Below are 12,418 nucleotides of genomic sequence, written 5' to 3' on the forward strand. Positions count from 1 at the left end.
AGCATGACTAAGCTCCACAGTAAATTATGTCGAGTGAAATTGACTCTAAACAGAATGAGATACAATTTATACTTGGAAGAGGGTAAAATAAAAATAAATAAATAAATTGGATATAAGCAAACATTAGGTGTGGCATAGCTCAGGTGGTAACGTGTGCCAAGTCTGCCAAGCTCAAGGTCATGAGTTTGTTGCTCTTTTATTTATTTTTAAATAAACGATTAAAATTTTGTCAAAGTCTGTCGTTGCAAAATTTACTTAGAATTTTTGAGTGAACAAAATCTTTGGGGGGTTTTCATGGGCTAGGCAAATTCTCGTACACACTAAACATACTTTGTGTAAAATGTACCCAGAATGTTTCGCTCTCTTCCAAGTGTAAATTTTAGACTCCTGTTTAGAGTAAAATTTACTGTGTACAGCCGTACCATATCGAATGAAATCATAACCCCACTAAATCGAACAGAATGGAATCGTTCAATTTTAAAGTGCTCGCCTCCTTGAATCGTGTCATACCCCATTATCACGAATCTTATCAAATCATCTTTTGTGGAGAGATGCACACCCCTGTTGGCAGTCAAGATTGCGGAGCATTATCTGTCGTTGAGGCAGAATTTCATCATCCAGAAATCAAATTATCCCCTCAGTTAATGTAGCGGCGTGGTGCATGACATCGCCAAACACAAATTCGTCCGGCCGAGCTGCCAAGTCATGGCTCGCTATTATGTTCATTATCCCCACTGTTTCTTAACGATGGGGCGGAGGTGCAGAACAGCTTGCTCAGATACATTTATAGAAATAGTTGGCAAAAGATAAAGGCAACATTTTAGCAATAACCGTTTTTTCCCTCCCAAAACTGCGCATTTAAATGCACTACTGTATTGTATGGATAATCATCAAAACAGTCACGTATTTAAATCAACTTTGGATTTCCATATACTCAAGGCAGTTTTTTCTTAACCTTGTGAGGTATCTACTTCAGCAAGATATTAAAAAAAATTTTTTTTATGCAAGTTTAAAATGGTCTTTCACTTGTATAGCACTCTTCCATTTATTCAGGCGCTCAAAGAACTTGACACTTCCTTCCCATTCACCTACTGATGACGCTGCATCGGGAGAAACTGGGGTTCAGTATCTTGCTCAAGGACACGTCGACGTGGTCGCAAGGGCCTGGGATCGAACCCGCGACCGCAGGGTTGAGAGACGAACGCCACCACTGAGCCATGCACGCAAAACATACACTGGAATTGGTTATTTGAGTGCTTTACTTTTTCGCAATGATAAATCTCATGAAAATACAAACTATGGAAAATTTACTTGTTATTGCTCGTATGAAAAAGTGGGTGCCTTGAATGACTACACGTCCATTAAGTGTGAAATGAGTGTCGAGTTATCTAAATGTGTCTGTGAGCAAACTGTTCCGCACTTCCGCCCAAAAAATATGCATAACAGTAATGTAAAGGTGCTAATTGACATGAACGCGGTATCTCTTTGGAGATAGAAGCAGAAATCAAGAGTAGATTACAATCTAAAAAAAAAAAACAACCACCAACATACACTAACCATAATCATATTCTTGAGATATGTAGGGTGTTATTTTCATGGTCAAAGTCAAAAAGTTGAATTTCTATAAATAAGATTCATTTACTGTATACTGCACATTCCAGTGCTCCATCAAGAAATTGTGTGCCTTACGTGACAGAGAGCTGCCCCGGAGCGCCAAGTTTTGTGCTGGCCGGTGGTTGACAATAGATCTGTCAGATCGGGCTTTGCTACTTGGTCTGACCTTTTGCCACCGCCATGATTAGTGGCCCAATGACATTTGTTTACGTTCCCTCTATCGGTCTGAGTCCTTCATTCTCGGGTTCTCGCTCCTTTTCGCTGCGGGTGCTGTTGCTGATGTGCCAGAGGAATAACGGCTGAAGGGCCAAAACACACAAATGCACAAAGCTTTCCAGGATGTGCAAATTCCATAGTTAGCGTGTGTCATCTCTCGGCTCTTAACCTTTTGAGTTTGGGGGAAACACTTCATTTAGCAAAATAAGAGCCAGTAAACAATGCGGACGACACATAAACACTATTCGGCGTGACTCAGCTTCATTCTCTAAACATTTGAGGGTTTTACCGCAGAAAGTATGCAGAGAATTGCATCTTTTTGTTGCCTCATTTGGAAATGATTCTGTTCATCTATATTCACTTCAATAATACATCTGGAATAAACAAAGGGAAAGCGTTAATTAGACATAGTCATGTTTTCTCTTGGTTCAGCTGTATATTTCCCGTTTGTTGTACCCTTACTTCACCCCAGTCAACATCAGTTGTTAAAGGGTGGGGATGGAGTTCATGGGACATTGAGGTCCAATAATCATCTGTTGTTGACTGACTAGTAGGGGTGGGAATCTTTGAATGTCTCACGATTCGATTCGATTCAGATTTTTGGGCCTGCGATTCGATTCCGATTCAATTTTTGATTAGGACAGATTTTTGATTCAAAATGATTTGATTGACAATGATTTTTGTTTCAATCTATAGATGTGCAAGGAATTGTAATGATCTGCTCCAGTCTGACTCGCTAATGCTAATTAGCGCGCTACTCGCGGCACTTTTATCACTCAAAAGAACGGCTCCACGCTGGGAAAAAAAAAACGACTTTTATTGGAATAACTTTTTCCTTTTACTCTCTAATGTGGCTGCAACTTAACAGTGTATTAGACCGCATCGAACCACACTGCCCCTCAGTGGCCAAACCGGGTACAACATGATCAGCGCTCCAAATAAAGGCACACACAGACAAAGGCAAGACAGTATAAAATTATTTAAATAAAATCGATTTTGGTTCTGAATCGTACTAAATGAGAATCACGATTCTTATGACCTCTAAAGATGAGAGTTGAGCAATGGACTAGCTACCAAGGCCAAAAATCGTCCACATTTGCTGCTACTTAATCAAAACTGGATGTCCCAAAAGTCATTTTACACATCCTTTTGTCCGTTTCGTTTGAGGTATTAATTGAACAGAGTCCATATTTGACAGTTTAGGCTTAGCAGTTTTGTAAGCTTGTACCAACTTAATGTTGGGAAGCAGCATAATCTTCCACTTGAAGTCAAATGTAGTCATTACAGGTAAAACTTCCACAGCCTCAAGTTTATTTGATGGAAAAAAAACACAAAATCATAAGGATGAGTGAGAAGGAAAAAACAAGGCTCAAGATCTTTCTCTTTAAAGAGGGGGCACAGTATGAACCTGGCAAAACCTCTGCACATAAAGCCATATGATAAAATACTTTTTTCCCCTTTTTTTTGTGAGCTCAATATTGTTCATTTGGCAGTCTTGCTGAGTCAACATGTCATCATCATTGCTCTCTTTTTTTGTGTGTGTGTGATGCTGTGTGCGTGAGTGTGAGTTTGTGCTCATTAATTCACCTGAAACTTGTTAAAAATGCCATACCCGTCACCATAACCGGATACTTCAAAGTGCCGTCAGAGTCGTGAAGTTGTCAGGAGACCAGAGGAAGGATCAAAGAAAATAAAGATGCCAGTGAAATCTAGACTAGACACCACCTACTACACACAGTTACAAAACCAGAATCTTTCACCAACCCCAGAAACTAAATCTAAATTCCAACAAATTAGGGAGACCACAAAAGACCAGACGAAAACCGAAAGAAAGGAAGGAAGGATAGATAAAGCAGAGTGAGATCCACAAACACCAACCTCCACTGATTCAGGGACCAGTGGGCGGAGTAGATGCTGGTGTGGTGGATCTGGCATCCGTCCACCAAAGAGGGGAGCCGTCGACCATGGGCCGACAAGGCAAGCACAGCCCCCCCTAGGGCTGAAAAGACTTTACAGCAGAACTCTCAGACTTGGACATGTGGGCAGGGATAAAGGAGGTGGGGAGTGACAACCCTGAAACCCTGTTGGAGAAGAAGATGACAAAAAGCAAAACGTTACAGTTTCAACACTATTTAAAATGGCATACAAATTAGATTTGTAAATACAAGTGTAACAATGATCCAACCTCCTGGTGAAGAAAGACTTCCCACTCAAGAATACAGTTCACAATGATCGGTCATTGAGTAATACATAGAGCTGAACCGTTCAAATATAACAGGTCTCCATAATCTAAAATGGATAAAGTTGTTGTAGTGACACGACGCTTTTTAACCTCAGAAGAAAAACTAAATTTATTTTTGGGAAGGAAAAAAATCCAGTTTCTTCACACGATTCTCAAGTGAGAGCATCGTCAAACAAGATTCCAAGATATTTGGAAAGATGAAAAACCTCAATTTCATTTCCATCAAGAGTGGACACTGTGGGCAGCACTTGAAGAGTTTGAAAACAACATCGGCTTAGTTTTGTCTGCATTAAGGACCAGTAGTATCTGCAGAATTGTATGCTGCACCACATCTAAAGCCTTCTGCGGAGATTTACCAATCGAGTCAGTAAATGAGTGTGTCATCGGCATTCAATTTCACAAATTATGCACCATATGAAAAAGAGAAAATCCAAAATGGACCCCTGGGGCTCCCCCTTGTGGATGCTCACAATTTTCGGAACACAAATCATTATATTGAATACATTGGGTCCTGTCACTCAAACTTATGTTGATCTTGAAGTCCAGTGCACCCCGCTGGGTAGACTTTTCATAACTTTGCACAAATGCCCGCTCCAAGAGTTCTGTGGTTTTATCGAGTCGTGGAAGTTGCAGCAATTTTGTTTGTCAACAACAGATCCTGTTTCCAAAAATTGGACTACGCTTTGCAGCAATACGGTGACCAAAAGCCTCTCAAACTGGTACTGAGCTGCAATCGGGGACTGCCAGGCAGCAGTTCCGCAATGCTGCTTCAATGTCAATTGGGGGTCATATAATGCTGATGGCTTCACATGATACCTGAAACAAAATCAAATAAGGGAGTGTAAAGTCACTTTGGGGGCACCCTATAAATTCAGATAACCAGATTCACTCTTTCATTCTGATTTTTTTCCCTTCCCTTCATGTCAAATATATTTTTCATTAGTATGTGGAAAGCAAAACGGGGAATACATTTTCCTCCAACCACTTCCTCTTGTGTCCAAATGGCAGCAACAGTGACAATATAGCACGCTACCAGTCCTGACACATCTGGCTATGTTTAGCAGGGTGTGGACTAGCTAGCGCCATGTGACTAAGTGTAGGGTGTTACTGCTCCAGCCCAGGCAGCCTAGACCTTTTTTTGGTCCACTGACTTTGGAAAAGGTCCCAAGCAAGCCGCCAGAACCACAGATTAGAGGACCAGCATGCACACATGGAGGATCTGGGTCTTGCGAGTCTATGCAGACTATATGTGAGCGTGCTGATGTGGCTTTATTTGTTTGCCGGGTTGTAATTTGACTGCATGGAAATGGGCGTTTTGTTCACGTTTGTGTTCGGCTTCATGGGTGAAGCTTTTAAAACAGTGGAGTACAATGCAGAAAAAAGGTGGGGGCAGATAAAATAGGTTAAAGGAAATGAGGCAGATGGGAATGGAAATTGATGGTTCAAGAAAGTGTAGATAAAAAAAAAAAAAAAAAAAAAAAACGAGCCTTGGCTTCCAAATTGAAAGGATGATGTAAAAGGTCAATGAGGACACACAGTGATGGGATGGAAAAAATGGTGGCTGGCAGCCAGGTGTGCAAGACAGATGGAGCCTCGAAAGCGGGCAGGTGGTGACGAAACCCAGCAGAGCCATTACTGGCATCTGCAACGCAGGAGTTTGTGTTTGTGTACTCTCACTGGGCACAACATTAGGGACACCTCCACAATCTGACGAGACCCAAAACAAGAAGCACATCAACAATTCTGCCTCTGCAAATGCAATAATGTTCACACGCATTGATTTTAACAATGTGTTTATTATTGTGGTTATAGTTTGCAGTTGATTTGCATCTTTGTGGAAGAAGAATTTGATTACACCTCTTCTGTTTGATCTCATTAGTTTGTGTAGGTGGAGCCAATGTGGCCGTTGACTGTGCCGCTTTTTATTTTCATTTTCTCATTGAGACCGGTAAGACAATAATGCAACTCAATTCAACTTGCAACTCAAATTTATTTCTACAGCACTTTTAAAAACAACTGCACCTTTAACAAAGTGCTGTACACAAATACAAATCGATCAAACAAAAGACAATTGAACATAACATAATTTCAAAAACAATAACAAACACCCAAGAGGTTATTCCTTTAGCTTGGGAGCAGCTCTAGAAAAAAAAGCTTTAGAAAAAGCTGTATCTCATCTGAGCTTCTGCTTGAACCTCAGCCACTCCAGGAGCGGCTGGTCAGATGACTTAAGACACCGAGCAGTTGCATTGAAATGGAACAACTCAAAGTGGGGCAAGACCATTTAGAAATTTGAAAACAAATCACAGAATACTGATTTGAAATGAAACCCAAAGTGCACAGAAGTCAGAATATGAGTGCTAAGTGCTCCCTCTTCTATGTTCCAGTTAAGAGACAAAGCAGCAGGATTTTGAACTGGAAACTTTTGAGACGACTGGCTGACTCAAAAGTAAAGTGTTAAGATTTAAGGAACAAAAAAAGATGAAAAACAAGATGAATGAAATACACTACACCACTTCCCAAGCGAATCAGAATGAGCAAATGAGGGTTTTTTAAAGTAAGCAAGGTCACAAGTTATTTAAGGTTTTTTAAGGCTATTGCAGGAAAGTGAATCGGTGCAAGAATTGGAAGGGAAAAAAACAAGTTTAAAGTTAGCTAGCTAGCGAGCGAGCTAGCTAGTAAGTTAATTAGTACACCATTAATCGTCAATTCCTGTCGATGACAAATCGCACCTTTCGCCGGGCTTTTCCGCATATTTGACGAATGCCTTGCAACAATGAGAGGCACCGCCTGTCCTCACCCCGATCGGCGGATGTAAATCTGCTTCAGTCAGTGCTCAGTCTGTGTATTTTTTTTTTTAGAGGCTTCGCGCCATTGTGCACTCACCGAAAAGTGGGCATCGTCATCGACGGGTAATGACGATTAACTTGTTAGGACAGGTACTTAACTAGTTAGTTGGTTAGCTTGTTTGTTGGTTACTCACTTAACTTGTTAGTTAGCGAGTTCCATACTTAGTTAGCTAGCTAGTTAGTTAGTTTCTGTTACATTTCTAGAGATATTCAAGAGAATTTACATGGGAAGTTTAGTTGAAGATTGTTCAAAAGTTAGTTGGTTAGTTTGTCTTTTTTGTTGGTTACCCACTTAACTAGCTTGTTTGTTGGTTAGCTCATACCATAACTAGTTAGTTAGTTCCTGTTACATTTCTAGAGATTTTGAAGAAACGTTACATGTTTAGTTGAAGATTGTTTGTTCGTTAGTTAGTTAGTTAGTTAGTTAGTTAGTTAGTTAGTTAGTTAGTTTCAGTCATTTCTAGAGAGATTTGAGAAACTTTACATGGGTATAATAGCCACCATTCAGTTGAACATGCTGTAAACCTTCCATGAGAGAAAAAAAATTGAATAACAATAATAGTTCATTTTGTGTGAACTGTAACAGAAAACAGCTATATCAAATCTAAACTCCATCTGGAGCTTATCCCAGCTGACTTTGGGCTGGTCACCAGCCAATCGCAGGACACATATAACACAGGCCACCACTCACAGTAACAAGTCTTGAAACAATGTTATTTTGGTGATGTGGGAGAAAATTCAAAACAAGCAAGGGGATAACATGCTCAGTTGCTCACACGACAAAAAAGATGCCCCAACAGACATTCATACCGACCTGTAGATGTCTGAACTGTGGGGATGATGCATCGAGCAATATTCGACCGTGCTGCCTACAGATAGTCTTAATAATTAATCCATTATGATGTCAATAATAATGCATTGGTTGATGTGATTCAAGGTTGTTTTGCCCATCAACATTTAAATTCCCCATCTGAATTTTAAATTCATAATTTGCACTTTTTCTATTAACTCCGTGTATTCCCATATAAAGTTTCCAGCTTCCAAGCTATTGCAAAAAAATAAGAAGAAAAAGGCATGAGATGAAATGCTGAGTGGCATGACTTTGTTATGGTTTGAAATGACTTGAATCTTAAATGATCAAACCTGTGCGGACTGCAGGTCTGCACTCACACCCATTTATGTCGAGTTTCCAAACTCGAACTCGAACCAAATGCTTGTCTGACAGCTGGAGAGCATCGCAAGCAATGGCGTCATGTCATTTCTCTCACACACTGCATCACTTTGCGATGGATGTTGTGGAGCATTAAAGTAAATACATGGATTTCCCACAAAACCGCAAAGAATAGAATAATAATTACAGTAAAGTTCAAAGAATCAGTGCCTCTCTTAAATGCTTCAACAACTCCAAAATGACTTAATGGCCTTCATGAATGTAAGATTTATGACAGTGCCGTTGAGCTACTAATGACTGTTTTCAAAGAATGGTATTCTTCGCAATGCCATTTGTGAGTTACGTTGCGTTTCTTCAGTTTGTTTTGCTGCCTGGCGTCGTTATTATATGTTTACACAAGGAAGCATAGGCACTTACTGGACAAATAATGGTTAGAGACAAAGAATAAATCCACTTAAAGGGCTTTATAAAACATGTTGCCTTTTCAAACTTGAAAATTTAAAACTTGTTATTGTAGTTATTGTAGCACATTCTGAGGATTGTTTACTGTTTATTTAATAAATAATACAAATAATATTTAGAAGTATTCAAACTTTCTATTTTGTTTTTTCACGCTTGGCTTGGCATAACGTGGAAGCAAAATACAGTGGAGCCCCGTGTACTTCGGATTCACCTATTGACTTTTTCAAAATATTTATAATGGGTGTCAATTATGCATTTGTTTTTGCCATTTGTGGGCCGGCCCGGTTCCTATCCCCCGCAAATAGCGGGAGTCCACTGTATACAGTAAAGAGTTGATTTCATATATTTGTACATTGGCATGAACACATTTTAAATTGAATACCGATGAAATTCGCTTCAATTCGTAAGAATTAAAGTGCTGAAAATGTCACGGTTCTGCCAGAGATTGTGGACCCAAATGGAAGGGAAGCACGGCAGCAGTGACCTGACTTGGACTCAACGGGACTGGACTTGAAGTGGCTTGACTTGGCTGAACGTGGACAACTTGGCTGTAGATGACTTGACTGTGGCGACGGCTAACAAGACGAGGCTAGGCTACGGCACGTAATAGCGACAATGCACCCACGCAGAGTGAACAAAAACGGCAAACGATGGCCCCGTCCAGACGGAAGCAAAGCCGGCTTCGTTCCTCAAACAAATCTCGTACACACAGAAGCATTTCAAGACTTGCGTGTGGGGATGTTTAACGGCTGTAATGTATATGCCAAGACTGGAGTGGCGCTGTAGCGCAGCCACAGGGAGGTAACGGAAAGCGTAGAAGAAGAATTTCTAACTTTATTGCAATCGACAGAACAAACATGGCTTTGCATGTATCAAAACAACATGAAAAAGACGAACATAAGCAAGCTAAGGAGGCTAAGGCTGCGCAAAACGACGACGGCACGGCTATCCGCCATTGTTGTTGACAGGCTGACGGTTCGGCAGAATTGCCGCATACGTCATCAACCTGCGACAATGCGTCGTCAGCGAGCTGCGGCCATTTCGTCATCACTGGAGGAGTATCCTGCATATGGTGGACGCGTACGGGGCGCGTTTTGAAATCTTTCCACTCCGGAGCCCGGTTTCAAAAGTTTCGAAGCCGCGCCATCGTGTGGACAAACGGCCTAAACGGTAAGAAACTGATTAATGAATAACTGAATAAATTGATTGAAAATGTAGTTAGTTATAAGATATAAGCAATGTTTTGGGAATTTTTGTTCAGTTTCTGACACTTTTGGAAAATCAAATAACAACGCCCAACCAGGTCAAACTGGCTTGAGGACGTTATTGCTTTTCCGAAGAAATGAAAACATATTGCTGTATAAAACACAAGCGAATATTATTATCTATGATCTAAGGTCGGTGTACCTCATAAAGCGAGGATGTGTTCTGTTGCCATCTTTGCATCATCAAAACACTTTTGGAACAGTGTTTAAAAGTGGGGGGGGGGGTGGGGAGGAAATCCCCTGTTAAAATTTGCTTCTCACTCGTCGGCTGTTAACATCATACTTGCACGTGCAGGAAATGATTCAAAGCTTTAGGGAACGAGCGGGATGACCGAGGCTGACTTGTAAAATTTAATTTGGTGGCAAATAATGGGAATACTTCATGACAATAAAAATATCTTGACAAATACATCAAATAAAAAGTCAGTAAGTAATCTCTGACTGGAGGACTGACAGGCTAATTCTCCATCCAAGTAAAAGGCCATGAATATCAAATAAGAGACTTATTGACTTTGACGGCACACTAGAAACCAGAGGAAAAAGAAAGAGCATAAATGAATTTAATGGAAGTGGGAGACAAATGAAGGCTTGAGCTACCAGCCATTTCATATTACTTTCACATCTGACAGCCTTAATTGTTTTTTTGTTTGTTTGGTTTTTTTTGGGGGGGGGGGGGGGGGGTCTTACAGCGTGTCTACTTGACAAATGCTGAGTGCCTTTGCTTTCTTCTATGCTAATGAAAGGAAAAGTCGAGGCTAATGGCGAAAGCTCAAGGTTGCACCATCCTAACAAATTTACCAACCATTTCAAGCAATTTCATGCTGGATCCAGTTGTTAGAATGTGTTAACGCTGCATAATGAGGAGTTTACATTTTTCAAAAGTCACTTTTTGTCATATTTTTAATAAAAACCATCTAAGGCTGCTCGATTATGAAGAAAATATGAATCAAAATGAATTTGGTAAGAATTGAAATCCCGATTAGTACAAAACAAGAAAATGTTTATACATGTAAAAAAATATTAAGACAAATACATTTTTTTAAACGCTATAATTATGCAAACAAGATTTATTAAATTGGTCATTTTAAAAAGATATATACATTCTAACAATTTAGTATTAATATTTTATTTTTGTTTATTATACCAATTTTGTTATTGTGGAGTGCAATAATTGGAATTAGAATTGAAATTCGATTAATTGCACAGCCCTAAAACCACCAGTAGTGATAGACCGATGTTTTTTCCAAGACCGATTACCGATTAGTATTAGTCAAGGAGATCGATAACCGATATTTCAAGCCAATATTCATTTGCAGTAGAAGAGAAAATATTAGTGTCAAACTTTTTTATTTTTAAACATTGACAGCTTTAAAAAAATATATATTATAATAACAAAAATTGCAGGGAGCTTCCAGGGTCATCAGCATGTGTTAAGCTAAATTTACAAATCTGAGCAAGTAAATAGCTCCCTAGAGTTTTCTAGTATAAATAACGTTTTCTAAAATGTCAACAACATTTCTTAATTTTATTTCTTTCTTTTTTTCTTTTTTCTTTTTCAAATAAAAAGTCTAGGGAATTCTCAGTGTCAGCATCAATTTGATAAAGTAGACATTTAAATAAATCCATAAAGTTCCTGTACCTCACTGAGTGACAAATGCTTGCCAATGTAGTTAATTAGAGGTTTTCGACAGGGCTTGTAAAATGTTTCAAAAGATCTTCGTAGACAGTCTGAATATGTTCGAAATGTGTTTGCGACAAGTAAAAACTGTCTGTGAACGTCTTACAAATCCTGACGGAAAAACCTAAATACTTTTTGACAATATCGGCCCGGCCGATAATCGGTCTATCCCTAACCATCAGTATGACTTGACAGTAGCACAGTAGGAAAATGACCTGGAAAAAAAATCCGACTTGGAATTTGGCTTTTCCCACAAAGATCTAACATTGTGTGCAGCTTCTTTCTGCTTATCGCCCTCCATCTGTGCAAAGGCAGTAAAAATAAAATAAACAGAGCAGACGAAAGCAAACATGACCGTCCTGGGCACACTGAATGCACAGATAGATGACGATGGATGTCGGCGCCATTACACACGGTGTCGCCCTCCATCAATAACAGCCCTCACTCCAAATGTATCCCGGCCATTTGCTTGCCTTAAGATTCTATTAAAATGTCCCTCGTATTAAGGCAGTTGACACATCACATACTGCATCCGTGCATCATTTACCAACAGGCTTTTCTATAGAATTCTTCGTGTCCCTTCCTCATGTCGGTACATGCGCCATTTAACTTTCTTCATTTATATTCATTTACTCCAGCGTTTTCTTCTCTTCTACATCTAACGCGACGTCCCGCTGTTTTGCCTCATCGTGTCACCCGCTGCACTCGTCACGCTCTGGCTTGCTATCCGTCATTACAAGAGTGATGAGTTGAAGGCTAATGAGGCCGAGGCACGAGATAAAGTGAGCCAATCAAGTGCCACAATGGGGCTCTGGTAACATCCGCGAGTGACCTTGGAAGTGTGAAAAATGTTGGTGGAGGTATTGCGTGATTGTGGTAATAATGCAGGATAAGGTCTCCAAATAGTCCAATTGAAAGTGA

The 12,418-nt window shown here is 39.9% G+C and overlaps 1 protein-coding gene across 2 annotated transcripts in view; it reads left to right on the forward strand.

The window, feature by feature from the left end:
- Positions 1 to 12,418, forward strand: part of gpc1b (glypican 1b) — a 145,046-nt gene that overhangs the window by 88,383 nt on the left and 44,245 nt on the right. The window lies entirely within an intron of this gene.

This window comes from Leptonotus elevatus, chromosome 1 (genome assembly GCF_054856555.1).
Source record: "Leptonotus elevatus isolate MCC_2025b chromosome 1, RoL_Lele_1.0, whole genome shotgun sequence".
NCBI lineage: Eukaryota > Metazoa > Chordata > Actinopteri > Syngnathiformes > Syngnathidae > Leptonotus > Leptonotus elevatus.